We start from the raw sequence: 13,575 nt of genomic DNA, 5'->3' as shown, positions 1-13,575 counted from the left end.
TGCAAACTCAATAAAAATATTGGAATATAAAAGATGCGATTTTGCCACTGTTGCAGAACCCTGAAAAATTAGGCAGGTGTACTTTCCTGAAAAATTATGTTTTTTTTGTCGCAGCCACTGAAGCACAGAGGCCAGAAAAAATATGCCATATAAATGCTGAAAATATTATTTTTTTTTTGTCGCAGCCACTGAAGCACAGAGACCAGAAAAAATATGCCATATAAATGCTAAAAATATAAAAAATTTTTGTCGCAGCCACTGAAGCACAGAGGCCAGAAAAAATATGCCATATAAATGCTGAAAATATATATTTTTTTGGTTGCAGCCACTGAAGCACAGAGGCCAGAAAAAATATGCCATATAAATGCTAAAAATATAAAAAAAAAATTGTCGCAGCCACTGAAGCAGAGGCCACAAAAAATATGCCATATAAATGCTGAAAATATATATTTTTTTGGTTGCAGCCACTGAAGCACAGAGGCCAGAAAAAATATGCCATATAAATGCTGAAAATATTAATTTTTTTTGTCGCAGCCACTGAAGCACAGAGGCCAGAAAAAATATGCCATATAAATGCTAAAAATATAAAAAAAATTTGTCGCAGCCACTGAAGCACAGAGGCCAGAAAAAATATGCCATATAAATGCTGAAAATATATATTTTTTTGGTTGCAGCCACTGAAGCACAGAGGCCAGAAAAACTCAGGATTTACCTGTCCAAAAAGTTTTGCTTAAAATGAAACCAGTAGGGTTTGCACCCTAGTTTGTAACGGTGGCGGAGGGAGGAAGACGCTAAAGGACAGCTGTGTGTGGAGTCATGCGGCGTGCAGAGAAGGACAGCTGCATGGGGAGTCAGAACAAGTCTTCCGACGTGCAGTAACCCTCCGAGATCCATGCCTCATTCATTTTAATACAGGTCAGGTAATCCACACTTTTGTGACCTAGGCGAGTTCTCTTTTCAGTTACAATCCCTCCTGCTGCACTGAAGGTCCTTTCTGAGAGGACACTTGAGGCGGGGCAAGACAAGAGGTTCATGGCAAATTGTGACAGCTCTGGCCACAGATCAAGCCTGCGCACCCAGTAGTCCAGGGGTTCATCGCTCCTCAGAGTGTCGATATCTGCAGTTAATGCCAGGTAGTCCGCTACCTGCCGGTCGAGGCGTTCTCTGAGGGTGGATCCAGAAGGGTTCTGGCGCTGCCTTGGACTGAAAAACCTTTGCATGTCTGACGTTACAGAGTGGCCAAAGTGCATTGTCCTTGCAGGTGCGCTCGTGGCAGGATTACTGGCACCTCTGCCCCTGGAATGTTGATGAGTTCCTGAAGTGACATCACCCTTAAAAGCATTGTACAACATGTTTTGCAGGCTGGTTTGTAAATGCAGCATCCTTTCGGACTTGTAGTACGCTGGTAACTGCCACTTTATGCTTGTACCGAGGGTCTAGTAGCGTTGCGACCCAGTACAGGTCCTTCTCCTTAAGCCTCTTGATACGGGGGTCCTTCAACAGGCATGACAGCATGAAAGACCCCATTCTCACAAGGTTGGATGCAGAGGTATCCATCTCCGCTTCCTCGTTATCAAGGACTACGTCATCCACGGTCTCCCCCCCCAGCCAAGTACAAGACCAGGGGTCCCCAAAAGGTCACCACAAGCCCCCTGGGAAGCCTGCTCCTGTTGGTCCTCCTCCTCCACAAAGCCACCTTCCTCCTCTGACTCCACTTCTGACACCTCTCCCTGCGTTGCAGCAGGTGCCTGGGCTCGTTCTGGTGATTCCGACCAGAAATCGTGCGCTTCTTGCTCCTCGTCACGCTGGTCTACAGCCTCATCTGTCATCTCGTCGCACGGCACGCTCCAGGAAGAAAGCAAAGGGTATTAGGTCGCTGATGGTGCCTTCGGTGCGACTGACCATGTTTGTAACCTCTTCAAAAGGGCGCATGAGCCTGCAGGCATCGCGCATAAGCACCCAGTAACGGGGGAAAAAAATCCCCAGCTCTGCAGATCCAGTCCTACCACCCAGTTCAAACAGGTATTCATTGACGGCTCTTTGTTGTTGCAGCAGACGTTCAAACATGAGGAGCGTTGAATTCCAGCGAGTCTGGCTGTCGCAAATTAAACGCCTGACTGGCATGTTGTACCGCTGCTGAATGTCAGCAAGGCGTGCCATGGCTGTGTAGGAACGTCTGAAATGGGCCAACACCTTCCTGGACTGCCTGAGAATGTCCTGGAATCCTGGGTACTTCGAGACAAAACGTTGGACTATTAAATTCAGAACATGTGCCATGCAGGGCACATGTGTTAAATTGCCCAGTCTCAGTGCTGCCAACAGATTGCTTCCGTTGTCACACACCACTTTTCCGATCTTCAGTTGGTGTGGGGTCAGCCACCGATCGGCCTGTGACTGCAGAGATGACAGGAGTACAGATCCGGTATGGTTTCTGCTTTCCAGGCACGTCATCCCCAAGACAGCATGACAACGGCGTACCTGGCACGTCGAATAGCCTAGGGGGAGCTGGGGGTGCACAGGTGTGGAGGAGGAGGACCCAGCAGCAGAGGAGGAGGAAGCAGAGGAAGAAGACAAGGTAGAGAGCGAAGGAGGAGTAGAGGTGGTGGCAGAACCGCGTGCAATCCGTGGCGGTGACACCAACTCCACTGTTGTTGTTGAGCCACACATTCCCTGCTTCCCAGCCATAACCAAATTCACCCAGTGGGCAGTGTAGGTGACATACCTGCCCTGACCATGCTTGGAGGACCATGTGTCAGTAGTCATATGGACCTTTGCCCCAACACTAAGTGACAGAGATGCGGTGACTTGGCTCTGCACATGGTGGTACAGGTGTGGTATTCCCTTCTTGGAAAAAAAATTGCGGCTGGGTACCTTCCACTGCGGTGTCCCAATTGCTACAAATTTGCGGAAGGCCTCAGAGTCCACCAGCTGGTATGGTAAAAGCTGGCGGGCTAAGAGTGCAGACAAGCCAGCTGTCAGACGCCGGGCAAGGGGGTGACTCGCAGACATTAGCTTCTTACCCTCAAACATGGCCCTCACAGAAACTTGGCTGGGGGCAGATGACTGGGAACTGGTGGTCAAGGTGGAAGGCGGAGTGGAGGGTGGTTCAGACGGGTCAAGGACAGCAGAGGTAGAGCAGTAAGATGCTGGACCAGAAGGAGGGTGGCTTTTAGTTTGTCTGCTGCCTTTGAGGTGTTGCTCCCATAGTGCTTTGTGCTTGCCGTTCATGTGCCTTCGCATAGAAGTTGTACCTATGTGGGTGTTGGGCTTCCCAAGACTCCGTTTCTGACTGCACTCATTGCAAATTACAACGCTTTTGTCAGAGACAAACACATTAAAAAAATCCCACACTGCTGACCTTTTTGAAGCTGGCAATCTGGCGGTAACAGTAGAAGTTGGCGGCAATGGCGGGTACGTTGGCCGGCTGACCACAGGTGCCGATACATGTTGTTGCCCTACTGTTCCCTGCGAGCTGTCCTCCCTGCTTCTTCTAAGTCTTATTCTCCTCCTGCCTCTCTGACTCTCCGTCTCTCCATCTGAACTATCCTCCTCTTGCTCTCTTCTACTGGGCACCCACAAAACATCAATCTCCTCATCATCATTCTCCTCAGATGCATCAATTTCTTCTAACAGCTCACAGAAGGAAGCAGCAGCGGGGACCTCCTCATCACTCATTATGTCCATCTCTGTTGTGTTGTCTGCCAGAATTATATCTGGTGTAACGTCCTCATCTCCTTCATCTTCTTCTGCCAATAATGGTTGCGCATCACTCAGTTCAAGAAACTCATGTGTAAATAACTCCTCTGACTCCAGTGAAGAAGGGGCGCCGGTGGTGGAGGAAGTGTTACGTGGGGTGCCCATAGCAGAGGAGGATGAGGATGTTGTGGCAAAGTTAGAAACGGTAGAGGATGGGGTATGCTGTGTAAGCCAGTCAACTACCTATTCAGCATTTTGGGAGTTCAGGGTAATTGCCTTTGTAAAACTGGGCAATTTCCTAGGGCCACAGGATAGCATAGCAGCACGGCCCCTAATGCCTCTGCGTGGCGGCCTGCCTTTGCCTGGCATTTTTTTTAAAACAACAACAACAACTCAGGTGATGTTTCTGGAGACGGTATTATTATTGATATTTAGACAGAATGTGAAAAAGCTCACACAGCTAGGTGGCAGTTGTTTGAAGAACACACTGGGCAAACAATGCCTGCAAGGTCAACGTATACACTACAGCAGTGGATACGGAATATATTATTGCTGCTTGAAAAACGTCACTCAGGTGGTGTTTCTGGAGACGGTATTATTATTGATATTTAGACAGAATGTGAAAAAGCTCACACAGCTAGGTGGCAGTTGTTTGAATTACACACTGGGCAAACAATGCCTGCAAGGTCAACGTATACACTACAGCAGTGTATACGGAATATATTATTGCTGCTTGGAAAACGTCACTCAGGTGGTGTTTCTGGAGACGGTATTATTATTGATATTTAGACAGAATGTGAAAAAGCTCACACAGCTAGGTGGCAGTTGTTTGAAGAACACACTGGGCAAACAATGCCTGCAAGGTCAACGTATACACTACAGCAGTGGATACGGAATATATTATTGCTGCTTGAAAAACATCACTCAGGTGGTGTTTCTGGAGACGGTATTATTATTGATATTTAGACAGAATGTGAAAAAGCTCACACAGCTAGGTGGCAGTTGTTTGAAGAACACACTGGGCAAACAATGCCTGCAAGGTCAACATATACACTACAGCAGTGGATACGGAATATATTATTGCTGCTTGAAAAACGTCACTCAGGTGATGTTTCTGGAGACGGTATTATTATTGATATTAAGACAGAATGTGAAAAAGCTCACACAGCTAGGTGGCAGTTGTTTGAAGAACACACTGGCCAAACAATGCCTGCACGGTCAACGTATACACTACAGCAGTGGATACGGAATATATTATTGCTGCTTGAAAAACATCACTCAGGTGGTGTTTCTGGAGACGGTATTATTATTGATATTTAGACAGAATGTGAAAAAGCTCACACAGCTAGGTGGCAGTTGTTTGAAGAACACACTGGGCAAACAATGCCTGCAAGTGCACTACTATTGGTGCACTACTATGAAGAACAGCAAACAGCACTGGACACGTTAAAGAACAGTAAGATAAGTAAAATAAAAAAAAATATATATATATTAAAAAAAAAAAATTACTCTGGTTGGTGCTGAACTACTAGGAGCAGCACACCAGTCCCACTCCCCAACACAGCTAGACTAATAGCACTGGGCTCTTATAGTAGCAAAGTAAAAAAACAAAAGAGAAAATAAAAGCAGTCCTTACAAGGACTATTGGGTTATTACAGCAGTCAGCAGATGAGATCAGAAGCAGTGCCCACAGCAGCTACATACAGAGCACTGCAGTAGAAGGTAGATTACTAGTCAGCAAAGCTAACTAACCTAAACTCACTGTCCCTCAAATCCCTGCAGAGTTCTGTCCCTACAATACAGAGCAGTATCAAGTAGATTACTAGCCAGCAAAGTTACTATCAACTGTCCCTCAAATCACTAAACAGCTCTCTCCCTACACTAGCTCTTCCAAGCACACACAGGCAGAATGAAAAAACGCTGCAGGGCTTCAGTTTATATATGGAAGGGGAGTGGTCCAGGGGGTGTGGGGGTGGTCCAGGAGGGAGAGCTTCCTGATTGGCTGCCATGTATCTGCTGGTCTGGGGTGAGAGGTCAAAAATAAGCACCAGCTAAGGCGAACCCAAATTGGCAAACGTCGCGCGAAGTTCGCGAACATTCGGCGGACGCGAACAGTCGATGTTCGCGCGAATTAGTTCGCGGGCGAACAGTCCGCGACATCCCTAACAGGGGTTGATTTCTGATGCATTATGCAATTGGATAATTCATTATGAAAAAAGCTGCAAACTAATACTGCATTTTTCCATATATTTTAACAAGGCTGAAACATTACAATTAAGTAAGAATGGTGAATAATAAATGTTATGATCAATTTACTTGAATACTGAAGATACACTTTCTGTTGGCTTCTATGACATCTCCCAGGTTTCAGGTGGTAGTATTTTCCAGTAGTGACGGGCGAATTTATTTGCCAGGCGCGAATTCGCGCGATTCGCCGCCAGCAAATAAATTCTCAAAACGCCCGTGAAAATTTGCGGCAAAAATTCGCCGGCATCAAAAATGGGCACCGGCGTAAAAAAACGCCAAATTTTTCGCCGTTTCGTGAAATTCGCAAATTTTTCAGCGAAGCGAAACAGTGCAAATTCGCCCATCACTATTTTCCAGTCAAGTTTTTTAAAAAAAAAAAACAAAAACAACAACCTAAATTGTGAAGTAAATGATTTTTTTGCTAGTATTTTCTCAAATCAAAGCAAAAACTTGATTTTGAATTGTAAGAATTCATCTCCACAGACAAATGCAAAAAAATACTTCTGCTACAAAAAAGAAAATTTGTTACAAATTATTGTCATTTTAAAGTATGCAGTCTAAGTTTAATGTCTTCAAAAAATCCATTTTTTTACTTGGCTGCATAATTGTGAAAGTTTTTTTTTTCTTCTTCTCATAATAGTTACACAACTTTAATGTACATTTAATTACACCTTTTACTGAACAAAATGTGAACATTTTACAAAAAGCATGGGGACTTTTAAAATGTTATTGTATATGACATATACATGCTTTTAAAATTCATTTAAAAATATTGATAAGTGTAAAGCTTTTAAAGTTCTTGACAGTGTATGCATTTTAATCTTTGATGCAGTACAGTTGCCAAAATATAACAGATTACAATACAAGGAACATACTGCTTCTAGATACAATACATGCAAAAAGCCATCATGCCTTCAAAGGAGTTGCCGCATTTCTAGCATAGCTTAATATATTATGAACAGTGATGGGTGAATTTGTCCTGTTTTGCTTTGCCAAAAAAATCGCGAAATGCCGTCTAAAAATCTGAAGAATTTTCATGGCAATTTTGCCAATTTATTCGCCAGCAGCGAAATGCACAAATTTGCAGCGAATTCACACCTGATGAACGAATTTGCCAATCACTAATTATGAAGAGTGAAGCATTCTGGGAGTTGTTAAACAACACCAAGGTTCCCTATTCTTCTCTTCTCCATTTTTAAAGCATTTTTCCCAGCTCTCCAAGGCTGACATGCAAAACAATCCTCTAGTGAAAACCACCTAACCTGTGAAAATTAGACTTCGGAGCAGATTTATCAAGGGTCGAAGTGAATTCGAGGGAATTTTCAAAGTAAAAGAATTAAATTTTTGGATTCTTGGAAATAAATTTTTTGGATACTTTGACCATCGAATAGGATACTACGACTTAGAATTTACTTTGACTTCGATTCAAAGTAAAAATCGTTAGAATATTCAACCATTCGATAATCGAAGTACTGTCTCTTTAAAAAAAACTTTGACTTCAATACTTCACCAAATTAAACCTGCCAAAGTGCTATGTTAGCCTATGGGGACCTTCTACAAAATTTACAAAAAGTCTTTACAAATTGAATAAAAATCCTTTGATCATACGCTAAAATCATTCGAATTGTTCTATTCAAAGGATTTAATCGTTCAATCGAACGACTTTTATTTGACCGCAGGATTGCCAAATTTGCTGAAAAAACTTTGAATTCAAATTCTAAGTTTTTTAATTCGATGGACGAATTTTGAAGTTTTTTGTACTTCGAAATCCGACCCTTGATAAATCTGCCCCTTCATGTTTGTGGTTCCTTCAGGTAGAGTTGAAAGCTCCAATATGCATATCTTCCTCCCCATGTTTGATTACAATGTTATATAATGAAGCCAAGCTTACAAAATAATATCTGTATGTAAGATAACAGCAAAATGACTGATTAAGGAAGTACATTCATCAGTGCATTAAAGAAGTGCATTCGATCAGTTCTAATACCAATTCAACACCTGCGGCGCTCTTGAAGTTGAGGTTAATGGGGATCACCACTTGTTTCAAAAAAATCACTTCCCTGCTCTGCAGTTTTTGGTAATGGAGTACTCCCGCTCCAAATATATAGAAATCTGTAGTAAAGATTAAAAGCACAAAAGACAGGGAATCTTTTCTAAATGCAGTATTTAGTTTTAGTTCAAAATATCCCCGCATACAAAATTACACTCACAGGATAAAAAATAGTAATTGCATATAAATTCCTTATCTGTCCGAGCATCTCACTCTCTGCCCCACTCCGTGTGTATTTAGTGCCCAGAGCTAGTCCCACTCCAGCATTTGGTCTCCGTGTGGTCTGGATTTCACTAAACACACACGGAGAGTGAGACGCTTGGACAGATAAGGAATTTATATGCGATTACTATTTTTTATCCTATGAGTGTTGGGTTACCATCTTTCCGTACTGCTGAGACTGGGCAGCGGGGCGGGCTGCGACATCAGGGGGCGGGGCTATGATGCGGCAATCAGCGATTGGCCGATCACCTTGTCAATCAAGGGAATCCTGCCCGGTTTTCCTTATTTGGAAAATCTTGCAGGAAGTTTTGACCGGGCAGCCCTTCAAAATACCGGGCTGTCTGAATCAAAACCACACAGGTATTCCCTCTCTTTTGTGCTTTTGTTTTTTTACTACTGATCAGTTCTAATAACCTGGTATTTGACATGGGCTTGGTTTTCAGTAAAATAGCTCCATGTAATGGCACAACATTAACAGAATATATGATTAAGTAACCTGTTGATACGAAACGCGTTAGGCTGTGTCCTAGTGCTCTTCAATAAATAAATATTTTTTAATTGAAAAGTCTGCCTGGAAGATTGGTTCCTAGAAGTGCCTGCTCAATTTCGATATACGATTAACATAATATAGATCATATGAACATAATAAAGATCCCACCCACTTAAAGAAGTTTATAAAAGTCCACTCATATATAAAATTTGGTTTAGTAGCATTTCACACAATTAGTAAAATTCCCCCCCCCCCCGAAAGGCACGTATATACCAATATGAATCCATCTATGTGTACACTTAGTAATATAGTAGTACTGTATTTAAGTGGAGCTCCACAAAAATAATGAAAACAAGATATATTTTGCCAGATGAAAGAAAGAGCAATTATAAGCAACTTTCCAATAAACATTAAATGCTTTTCAAAATTATTTGTAAATGTCATTGCAATTGGTAACAGTATTTGTGTGCCATTACTTTTGTACAGCTTTCAATAACAATTACATTAACAAACAACATTTAGGTTTTATGAGACATGTAAATGAATGGCGAAGGTCAGTAGACTTTAACAACGATTGATGTATTTACAAATGTGTTACAATGCTGTGCCACATTAGTGCAACTCAGTCTATAATTTAACTGTCAGTTCCCTTTAAGTAGAATGACTATGGTGGTATCAACATAAATATTTGGTTTTATTCATACTTTTTGACATAGAACAGCAGACTAGCACAAACCAGACCATCACAGTTTTAACCAAGGCAGTTCATAAGATTGTATTTAATGCCTTACACATTCTGCACCTTAAGGGGCACTAATTCATAGGCTTAGCTGGTACTATACACTAGAAAGTATTTAAAGCTAAAACAACCAATCCAAAATGTTCCAACAATTAGCCAATCAGTTGACACTGAATAGAATCCTTTCTGTATTACTGAAACTGCTACATGGTTCTTTTATAGCTAACGAAATGTATTCAACCTTGTCAGCAATAGAAAATGTATTACACTTGGGTATATTTTCCATAGAGTAAACAATAAATTATGAGATACCTAGTCCGGAAATCCGTTATCCAGAAAACTCTGAATTATAGGAAAGGCCATAAAGGGGCCCTATCAACCAAACATAAAAAGCTGTATAATAAGTCCTTTTCTATGCAACATGAAACACATTTTTTTAATTAAAATGACCTGTTGTAAGCTCAGTTATATACATGGGTATATTATTTTCCCAGCCTCTATAGGTGGCCATGGATGGTAAGATTTTTAAAAGATCTGAAACGATCATTTAAAGGAACGATTTGTCCATCAACAAAAATAACCATTTCAAGCACCGTTGTGTAGTTGAAACTAGGAAACTGTGGGTAGCTGCATGCTTGGTCCTGCAAACAATTGAACAATGGATACATTTCACTGTGACCAATGAAAATTTTCTAACAGGACCATTAGATTTTCTGACCAATGTCTGCCGAAAATCATTAGATGCACGATCGCTTGGTGCCCACTAATCTCACAATCTCACTGACGGATTTGTCGGATTGCATACATTTGGTTGAGAAATCTTAACATCTATGGCCACCTTTACTCTGAAGCACAGTACGTGCACTTTCATTTCTGCACTTCCTTGATGTTACTGCCCTCATCCCATGCCTTATCTTTGCATACAGGAGTAGACAAGAGTAACTGTATATCTTCAAATTACAGTTTATACTGACATTAAAATTCAACAAGTGTTTATATGAAGGAACAGAGTGCAGATAAACTACAGTAAATTTCCCTTATTCGTTCCAACAAGCAGATTGCTACACGTGATAACACTACAATACATTTAGCTGAGCTGGATATCCACACAAATGTCCAATTAGCAGTAATACACTTATTTAGAGTGTATATATGTGTATATATATATATATATATATATATATATATATATATATGTCAGTTATGAACTGCTTAGGGGCCAATTCATTAACTTCGAGTGAAGAAATAGAAGAAAAAAAACTTTGAATTTCGAAGTGTTTTTTTGGCTACTTCGACCACGACTTCGACTTCGAATCGAAGGATTCAAACTAAAAATCGTTCGACTATTCAATAGTCGAAGTACTGTCTCTTTAAGAAAAAACTTTGACCCCCCAGTCGAAGCTACCGAACCCAATGTTAGCCTATGGGGAAGGTCCCCATAGGCTTGGCTAAGTTTTTTTGGTTGAACGATTATTCCTTCGATCGAAGTATTTGCGCAAAATCCTTCAACTTCGATATTCGAAGTCGAAGGATTTTCATTCCCCAGTCGAATATCGAGGGTTAATTAACCCTCGATATTCGACCCATGATGAATTTGCCCCTTAGTATGATGATGCCATATGCAGGGGTCAATAGGAGATACAGGCAAACCAGATTTTTTGTTAGGACAGACTATCTGCCATCAGATGGGCTTACATGACCGTTTGTCTACAGTTTATATATATGTACAAATTGGGACTTAATCCCTTAGCCAGTCTGCCCCACAATACTATATTGAAATGGGTAAACACATGTCAAAAAGATCACTAAAAGGCAATATTTATTTACCACCATGTCATATCTTACTGAATAAAAGCAAATAAAAAACAAGTGGAAATTCAACATAGTATTTGACAAGAAAAGATCACATCACAGGTTGTAGAGGAGAGAAGCGATAAGGCTCCCTTCCCATTCAACCTTTCAAAAGACACCACTTTAACAACGGGGATGGGTTTTTTACAATCACTGAACCTGTGACTACTACTTCAATCTTTCTGATCTCACCCCCACTCTCACTAGTGTATTGAAGAAAGGACTCTCTTTTGTGCCTTCCAAAACAATCGATCATTTCTCCACAATCCAAGATGTCCATTTATTTGCACGAAAATTACTTTTGAAACTTCAATGGACAAAAAACAATCATAGAGACTTAATGGACCTTAGTCATTTCGACATCAAGGATTTTAAAACCCTAAAAACTTTGTTAGAATTATGGGATGATCCCAGAGTCGAGGAAGAGAACCTTATTTTGCAAGACATTCTTGACCTAGGTCCGATTACACTAAATTACCATCCTGTAAAAAGAAATCATATAGTTACTCCCATTTCACTGAAAATTGGGCTATAGAGACGTTTGTACGTAGAGTAACAGAGGACTTAATACATATAAAAAAGAATATTAAATATCCAAATTTAAATTAGGGATGAAACTTGGGAGCTCAAACAATTACAAGATAATCCAAACATAACAGTAAAACCTTCTGATAAGGGATCCAACATAGTGACCATGAATTCGACAATGTATGTTACCATGTGTAAAAAGATTTTGGACAATCGACAGTGGTATCAACCTATTTTATTACCCCAATTACAGAATTACAGGGATAAACGATTTACTTAATAATTGACCAGGCCTGTCAAGTGGGCATTATAGATCAGAACACTAATGATAATCTTAAAGTTGCCCAACCCAGAATTCCAACATTTTATGCCCTTCCGAAGGTCCACAAATCCATTAGTGCACCACGAGGCAGACCCATTGTGTCTGGATGTGGATCACTAAATTAACCCATTAGTGGATTTATAGACATGGTATTACAACCATTGGTAACACAACTTGATTCTTTTGTAGTGGACACATGTCATTTGTTGAGGAAAATTAATGGTTTAATTCTGGACCCGGATTGCATATTAGTGGCACTAGATGTGGAAGCGTTATACATGAGAATACTACACTCCTCAGATTTGAGAGCCATTCAGTCAGCATTTGAACGCATTCACAAACCTATTTCCGAACAACATTATTTTGTTTTGCAGGCATTAAATTTCGTCTTACATCATAATGTATTTTTGTTTGATGGCATATATTACTTACGTCAAGGTGTGGCTATGGGAGCGAAATGCACCCCCAGCTACGCAAACTTATATCTGGGAGAGTGGGAACGCCTCATTTTCTCTGCAGAGTACGACGAGATGTACCTGTGCCACATCCTCCGATGGCACAGGTACATCGATGACATTATGCTAATTTAGCAGGGCCCCGAACAACTACTGAAAGATTTTGTGTGCAAATTGAATACGAATGATTTCAATTTATCATTCACATTAAATTACGATAGTTCCAAATTAGAATTTCTGGGATTTCAAACAAGAAGCTTACAAACTGTATCAGAGATTTAAGACACACAGGTACAAAACACGCTGCCTACAGCGGGCTTATCAACATGCCCTGGCCCAAGATAGAGACCATTTGTTGTATAAATTACACAAACCCAAAGTTCAGAATAGAGCACCCAGTAACCATGGCCAGACCAGACTTATTCTGACTTTTAATGAGAATAAGAGGGACGTCCGGTCTATAATTCATAAACATTGGGACATTCTATCCAAAGATCCCACTCTTAGTCCATTAGTTACCTCTCATCCACTTTTTACTTATAAGAGAAATACTAGCATTGGGGATCTATTGACCCATAGCCACTTTCAGAAACACTCTAACAGGACTTGCTGCAAAACACCCGGCAGCTTTAGATGTGGTACCTGTGAACAATGTAGATATACAAAAATATCCGATACTTTTGGGAAAGAAGATCGAGGCTTTAATATGCGCCACTAAATAAGTTGCACCATGGCCTATGTAATTTATTTACTCACCTGTCACTGCAGTAGCAAGTATGTGGGCAAAACAAAGTGGCCACTGAAGAGATGTATATAAGAAGATTTAAGAGACATAAAAAATTGTAATCTTTTATCAAGTATTGCCAAACACATTTATTGTATGCACAATGGACAGTTTACAGGAGTCAGTTAGAAACCACCTGGATTTTCTATACTTTTCAATACTTATAAATCAGAGTTTGGGCTAAATGGCCA

Source organism: Xenopus laevis, chromosome 9_10L (genome assembly GCF_017654675.1).
Source record: "Xenopus laevis strain J_2021 chromosome 9_10L, Xenopus_laevis_v10.1, whole genome shotgun sequence".
In the NCBI taxonomy this organism is placed as follows: Eukaryota; Metazoa; Chordata; class Amphibia; order Anura; family Pipidae; genus Xenopus; species Xenopus laevis.
Note: the sequence above shows the minus strand (reverse complement) of the source record.